Source organism: Bidens hawaiensis, unplaced genomic scaffold (genome assembly GCF_021521415.1).
Source record: "Bidens hawaiensis isolate Kalapana, Puna unplaced genomic scaffold, B.hawaiensis_p1.1 tig00010300_1, whole genome shotgun sequence".
Lineage (NCBI taxonomy): Eukaryota > Viridiplantae > Streptophyta > Magnoliopsida > Asterales > Asteraceae > Bidens > Bidens hawaiensis.
The window spans coordinates 864,279-871,945 of record NW_027491779.1 but is presented as its reverse complement, the minus strand read 5'-3'; positions in this window follow the sequence as shown (position 1 = coordinate 871,945).

Below are 7,667 nucleotides of genomic sequence, written 5' to 3'. Positions count from 1 at the left end.
CAAGAAAGTTAAACGAGTAACCAGATACGAATATGGATATGCATATGGACATGGGTTAGGGTTAAGATTAGGTTAAAGGAAATAAAAATTAATATTAAAATTAAATTATGTGATAATTAACCTGAAAATGAAAGTGGGTCGGGTACCGATTGCTATTTTAATAAACGAAAACCCAAATTGTTACATGGGACTCCTACCGCGCCATGAGTTGTAGATGGATTAGCATTGAAGTCGCCAGTTGCCTCTCTTCCCAAGATTATATCATGCTTTGACTTAGCTGGCAAGACCATAAATTCTACCTCCTCAATCCGCGTATAAATGTCATCACTGAGAGCATCCGGGAAAGAAGTTACCCCTCGCGGATGCATTACTTCATACCCAAATCCAGACACTGGCGTGTGAATAGGTTTCAACCTCGCCTTGTCTTCTTCATCCAACTGTTCAAAACATTGTTCATACATGATATTAGATGTACTCCCTGTATCAAACATGACGTATTGAGATCTATAGTGTCCAATCAAAGAAGTAATTATCAGTGGGTATTTCATACATGGGCCACCTTTAACCACCGGGAAGACAACAGGTTCGCTCTTCCACTCCTCATAATCGACTTCTTGTCTTTTGTATCCGGAGAGTTTTCCCCCTTTGGATCATGTGAACATTCAAATCCTTAACCTGCTTTTTAGGCGAGCCAGAATTGACTTGTACGGATGGCTTGTGGGTTTCCTGCCTTACATTTTTCAACAAATGTTCTAACTTTCCCGGCTTGATTGCATTTTCAATTTCATTCCTTAAGCTAACACAATCATCTGTGTGATGACCGATGTCATTGTGAAACATACACTGCTTATTGGGATTCAAATGCGTTCTCTTAATGAGTGGTTGTAGTTCTGAAATTCACATTTTGTACTGTAAACCCGACCCGGTAATTTTATAAATCATTTAAGTTGATCTTTAAATTTTTCACGTACTTAGTTCATCAAATCTGTCATGTAGGCGTGTACTAATCGTTGATCATTTAACATAAAATTAGTTATAAATTTGTAAGGGGTAATTCTTGCCATTTTCGAATCTATATTAACATTTTTTAAGTTTAATACCATTTCGTAAAATATTTAGAACTCGGAGGGCCTTTTTGTAAATATGTAATATATATATACATATAAAAAACCCTAACCCAAACTTATTTACACTCCGCCACCCCCCTACCGTTTTCCGGCAGCCTCGATTCTCCGGCGAGAAGCCGGCGACGCGTTCTCCGTTTCTCCGATTTCCCGTCACCTCTCCTCTCCTCCATCGTTTCTCCGGCAACCCCTTCTTCTCCGGGTCGTTTTTCCGGCAACTGTCTCGGCGGCCGGAGGCGGCCCGGTACCCTCCCACCTTCAACCGTCTCTCTCTTCCTCTCTCTCTCTCTCTACCTCCGTGCTCTCTCTCCGTCTCTCTCTCTCTACCTCCGTTCTCTCTCTATCTCCGTTCTCTCCCTCTCTCCGTATCTCTCTCTACCTCCGTTCTCTCTTTATCTCTGTCTCTCTCTCTACCTCCCTTCTCTCTCTATCTCCGTATCTCTCTCTCTGTCTCTCTCTGTCTCTCTCTGTCTCCGTCTCCCTCTCTGATTCGTTTTTCCGGCGTGCCTCCGACGGTTGGAATTGGCTCCGGCGCCAGAGTATGTAGCACGGTGGTGGTGACCCACCACGTCTCTGGCAGCCTTCATCTTCAACGGCCATATGTACAGCTAGTAGGGAAATTAATAATTGTGGGTTTAATTATGAGTTGAATTAACAAATTGTTATCTTGGTTCGGTTGGTGTGTACGTTAGTTGTTGAACTAGAGGTCATTGGTTCGAGTCTCATCCTAGACCGGTTTTGGTATTATTATTTTATACTTAACAAATTGTGGTTTTTATAAATACTAATATCACTACATAAAAAATTATTATTAGTATTATTAATAATAATAATTATACAATATTAGTATTTTCAATAATAATTATTGTTATTATTTTTATCATCATTAATATCGGTACTGTTAAAGTTTAATATTATAATATGCTTCCACCCATTTAAAAACCGAACCAACGTCAGTCATGGTTATCGTTAACGTTACCGTACTCATTTAAAGGTTTCACAGTTATTATTCTTTTAACAAAATATTATCACTATATAAATCAATAATATTAATTAATAACATTATTATAAACTTTATTATCAATTCATTTTTATAAAACTGAACTATTGACTTAAACCCGTCTTGTTTCTATTTAATGTTGGTTTAGTTATTTAAAAGCTCAATAAAATAATATTATTTTACTTTAAATTATCAATTTAGTACCCGATTAACAATCGAACCTTCTTTTGCAATGTTTCAAATGTAGTTTCAACAAAAGTTTAAGTTCATTAATATATTATTTATTCGTTTTCATTTAGCTTTCAAGTCGGATTCGTTCGTTTCGTTCGCAAGCTTTATATATTTCGATCATTTATTATTTCTCGATTCGTCAATCGAGGTGAGAACATTTCATCCCTCGTTTTCACTTTTATATTTTGGGGGTAACATGCATACTTATTCAAAACATGAATAATTTATTATACACATTTCTCAAACCACAAACTTTAGGGAGTATGAGACTTAGAATACTTGCTCTTTTGTGTGTTATATGTCTCATATGCTTTACGTGCACGAGTGTTTATTTTTATGTTATTGTTGAGCCTCATTAAGTATGATTATACGCTCCCCTAACTACGTAATCTTGTGCTAGTAGAATAGGTCCTCATTATCCCAGTATGTCGGTTGTTACCGATTAGAAAGGATCTTCATAACATATGTTTTATATACCACGATTGATGCTTTTATTTATAGTCTCATATACGTTTGTGGATTTCGCTCATATTATTTATACTCAAACTATGAAATTGCTCACCAACATACATGTTGTCAAATATTATTTTACGCATTGTTACAGGTTTGACTTTTATTGACTTGAGGACTTGACGAAAAACGTTACCAAGACTATTAGGATATTTGTAAGACGAACAATATAATTGTTACTTGTATTCAATTTGTTTGTGTGAACGAGATGTGTTGATTACTGATTTATGAAATAAAATGAGTTGAATAAATATTGTCACTTTAAATAGTGTCTTGTGTTTTTGGGCAATCAGTTACACCCTGGCATGTTCCGCCGCCTTTGGTCGGGGTGTGACAGATTGGTATCAGAGCCACAAGACTATAGGATAGGTGGTTAGATATAACGATCTAGTATAGTCTTTACTTTAGGGTCCTTATACGTGTTGCCTATACGTGTTTACTCTACTTGATTATTCAATACACTTGTTTATTTTTATACTTATTTATTTCATCAAATCGTATATATACACAAATACTCGAAACATACTAAGGTATCCTTACCTTACTTTTGTTTAATTTTATATATACACATGCATGCACGTTCATAATAATGTAAGGTATCCTTATCTTACTGCGAGAACATTAGTTTTATTGTGTTTTATGTATCACGAGTGTTTGACTTGGATCCCGTTGTTTTAAATCTCCTTAAAGATTGTCTTCTATGAGATGAACACTTTAAGTAGTTGAATGAGAGCGTTCCGCTCGCTATCCTAATTTTCTGTGTTAAAACAATAGAACCACGGTGGTTTGTGGACTAGTATGTTGACATGACGTTGTATTCCGATTTATTTTATTTGTTACAAACGTTATTTAAGTCGAAAACATGAAAAAGGCGCGGTGGTACGTGCACATTTTTAGACTCCAACAAGGTATTTTTTGTAAAAAGGTTTTAATGTCGGAATATCAAGTCATGGTGGTTCATGCACGATTTTTCCGCCTTTAAATCTTAAGACATTATTTACAAATTTCAAAGATTTAAATAATTTTTGAATATTAATAACGATCCTGTTCATTTTGGAACTATCATTTTACAATATCGATTATTTAAATTTTCTCACGACATTTTAATTACATTATATTATATAATATATATGGTAGAATTTTCGTTACCCGAATTTATTTTCATAATAACTCTAATTATGCAATCTTTGGTTCATTATAAATTTTCACAAAAAAAAATAAAAATTACATCATACGATTTTCCGCTTTTTAAAATTCTTATGATAGTTTTGCCATGATTTTTCCAGAATTTCACAAACTTATAGCTTGTAATTTTCTAGAAATCCTCAAGCAAAACTTCATAGAAATTTTACTGTAAAGACAAAAATCGTTTACTTGTGATTTCTCGATTTACAATGCCTGTCATTTTAACTTACCATGATATTTTCGTTACACGATATTAAGTAACGAACTTGGTAAAAAAAAATTACGCAACTTTGTATTCCCAAAACGACATCCATAATTTAATATAGAGACCTCATAACAAATTTTAACATTCAATTTACTTATTTTAAATTCCTTATAAGCAAAACTTTAATTTGATCCTTATAAAAAAAATTATTTTACTTCCTCATGACGATCAACTTTTATTTTTGCAATAAACCTTAAAATGCAAACTTTATTATATTAGTTTTTCCGTGATGTCTCCCACTACTTAATTTTAAGCACTTCAAGAACAATTTACGTTATGCGGGTTGATTTATTTCAAATTTTCCCGTAAATTATTTACAACCTAAGCCGACCCAACGTATCTTAACAACTCTCATTTTAGTGGAAAACTTTTAGCAAAAAAATAATAATAATTTGGGTGATTCACACGCTCGGATATCAAAAATTCTATTTATATAATATGTATATTTATATATATATATATATATATTAACTTGTAATTATTGGATCCCAGACTAGTTCGTATCAATAACAATTATCACAATTTGATTCTCAGATCTACGTTTATACTATTAATACTATTATACGGATCTAACTCTTAATTACCTTAATTCAGTGTATATATATATGTGATTATCTATTATTATTATAATTATTATCCGTATGTATGATTGATTGTATAATATTAGGTGTGAAGCTTTGAGAGAGATCTGGAATACACAAAATACGTTAATTAACTCAAAAACTTACATTAAAAGTGAACAGTAGTTCACTATATATAGAAGGTGATCTGGTTCGCTAACATCCCCTAGTGAACCAGCTTCCCCTTCGTTACATAAATAACCATAACGAAGCACCCCCTGATTCGTTAACATTTCTAACGAACCAAGAAGGTATCATTACTTGGCTAGTTCGCTAACATCCCCTAGCGAACTAGCCTTTAACTTAGCGAACTTGTTAATAAATAAAACTATTTATTACAATATACATTAACAAAACGTTAACTTTAAATACAAAGACTCTAGACGCAAAACCGTTCACTAACAGAAACTCCCTCGTCTTGAGCTCTTTGTCTTTAACTTATTTGAAGCGCTTTGACTGCCAGTCTCTGCAACTATTAATTCCATGTTCATGACACACACGAACGACCCGTTGGAATTGCATAGCCAGGTCATAATCTTCTTGGCGCTCGAACAAGATCTGCTTCCTGAAGAGCACATCATTGTCGGTCTCTGATAAGTTAACCAACCACATCGGGTCGATTATCTTGATAAGCTTAGTCTTCAGACCTCTTCCCAGAACAATGACGGCCTCACTGGTACGGTTGTCATAGTACCAACGGTCAAAAGAGAGATACATGTCATGTGGCATTGTCTTCACAGGGACCTTCTTCATTGTCTTGGGCGGCTTCACCTTCAAAACAAGTTTCCTCCAGCTTAATGTCCTCATTCTCATAAATAAAATTTCGTCTAGGGACTTGAGGCTTAAAGAACTTGAAGCCGTGATTGACCTCAAAGAGAAGATGCCGATGAAACATATCAGCATGCTGGTGACCCCCACGATATATAAACGGACGTCTCGCGAGGGTTCGTACATCCCAACACGGTAGAGTTAAAACATCTCTTATAAAATCATAATACTGGACAACCTTCTCCCATTTGATTATACATACCCTAAGGTCTGAATCATAGGCCCATGAAACAATGTCACCGTGTACCTTTGAAACGGTCTTGAAAGTAGTCACTGTGTACCTGATTAGCCTTAACCCAAGCAGCAGCAGTATCTTTTCTTTCTTGATCTACATAACGATAAGCACTGATAATTTTACCCACTTTATGACGTTTGAACCATCTTTCTACGTCCTCATCAGTCACTTCTTTGAGTGAGGGTACTGTTCGCTGCACAACCTTTTCCAATTCATCCTCAGTCTCTTTAAACACCTCTTCTTGAAATACCGGAGCACCTTGATCAACGTTCGTGTGTTGATACAAGTCCGGGTACTCATCAGCAGTCACATCCTCCATCTTAGCAATCAAGTGATTGAATCTTGTTGTCATTTCTTCAACCGTCTCACCTTTCAATAGATTAAAGTTTCGAAACTGAAACTTAAGCATTACTTTTTTACTCTCTGCTGTGCTACCTATACTTCTCATGCGAAGATGTTGAAATAAAGCTGCACATATTTTTATTCTACCCACTTGGTGAAAGATAGTCTCAGGCAAGGCCATGGTTAGAGTAGAATAAGCTTTTATTTCTATCTTTAATGCTTTCTTTTCTTCAACAGAGTATTGTGAGATAGCCTTTGGTGTAAAACCCGTAGTCTCATCTCCAATCATAGGTGCAGTGTAGACCTCATCTAAACGGTAAGAACAATCAGGATGAACTGATCCTAAGTGAGCACGAAACCGAGGTTCCCACTTTGCAAAATCACTGAATTTCATCAATTTCGGACATTTGGAATGTGAACCTATCTCAGTATCAAGTTGTAACATTTGTTGCATCAACACATTTTGAGACGCCAATGCATACATACCGGCCATATTTGAAAATTAAACAAGTTTAAAGAACTAGGTTTAACGAACTGTGTAGCGAATTGTGAACTATTATAGCGAACTGAGAACAGTGTTTAACGAATCAACTCTTAACGAAGTTAAGACTGATCAGCAACGAAGTACCTTAACGAATGAGGTGAGTGTTTTAGCGAATCAAAGGTCAACTTAACGAATCACAAAGGATTTGTTTAGCGAATTAGACAGTAATCAGTAACGATTCGCCAAAATAGACATAGCGAATCACTAAGAAATGCTTAGCGAATCAGCTACAGTGGATTAGCGAATCAGGTTGTTACAACCGTTTGTAACAAAATCTGACACCTTATTCCACGTGGCAAAGGTTGTTAGGACAGAAATTCCAAGAAGAACACGTGTCACACGAATCGGTTAATCTAGATAACGAATTAGATAACACGAACAATAACTCACACGAACTGGCTAACGAACAAGGTAACGAAGTAACAAATTTGATAACGAATCACGAATAAACATATAACGAATCACCAGGAAGATGATAGCGAATTACGTTCATCTTCAAATATTCAACATAATTTTCCAGAAATTATGAAGAACAACCCAGAAACCCAGAATTGTCAAATTTGTAATACTACCTCGTTCCTCAACCAAATCGCACAAATTACCTATCAAACTCCTTGTAAACACCTCGCGATTTCAACCATACAATCCTCATACCAAATTATCCAATAACAATACTCTGTTTCGGACTTAAACCGAAACCAAAACCATAACACACAAATCCAATTCAAACCACAATTCCTCTAATCCAAACATTTCCAATACCTTAACCAATCCAAATTCCAT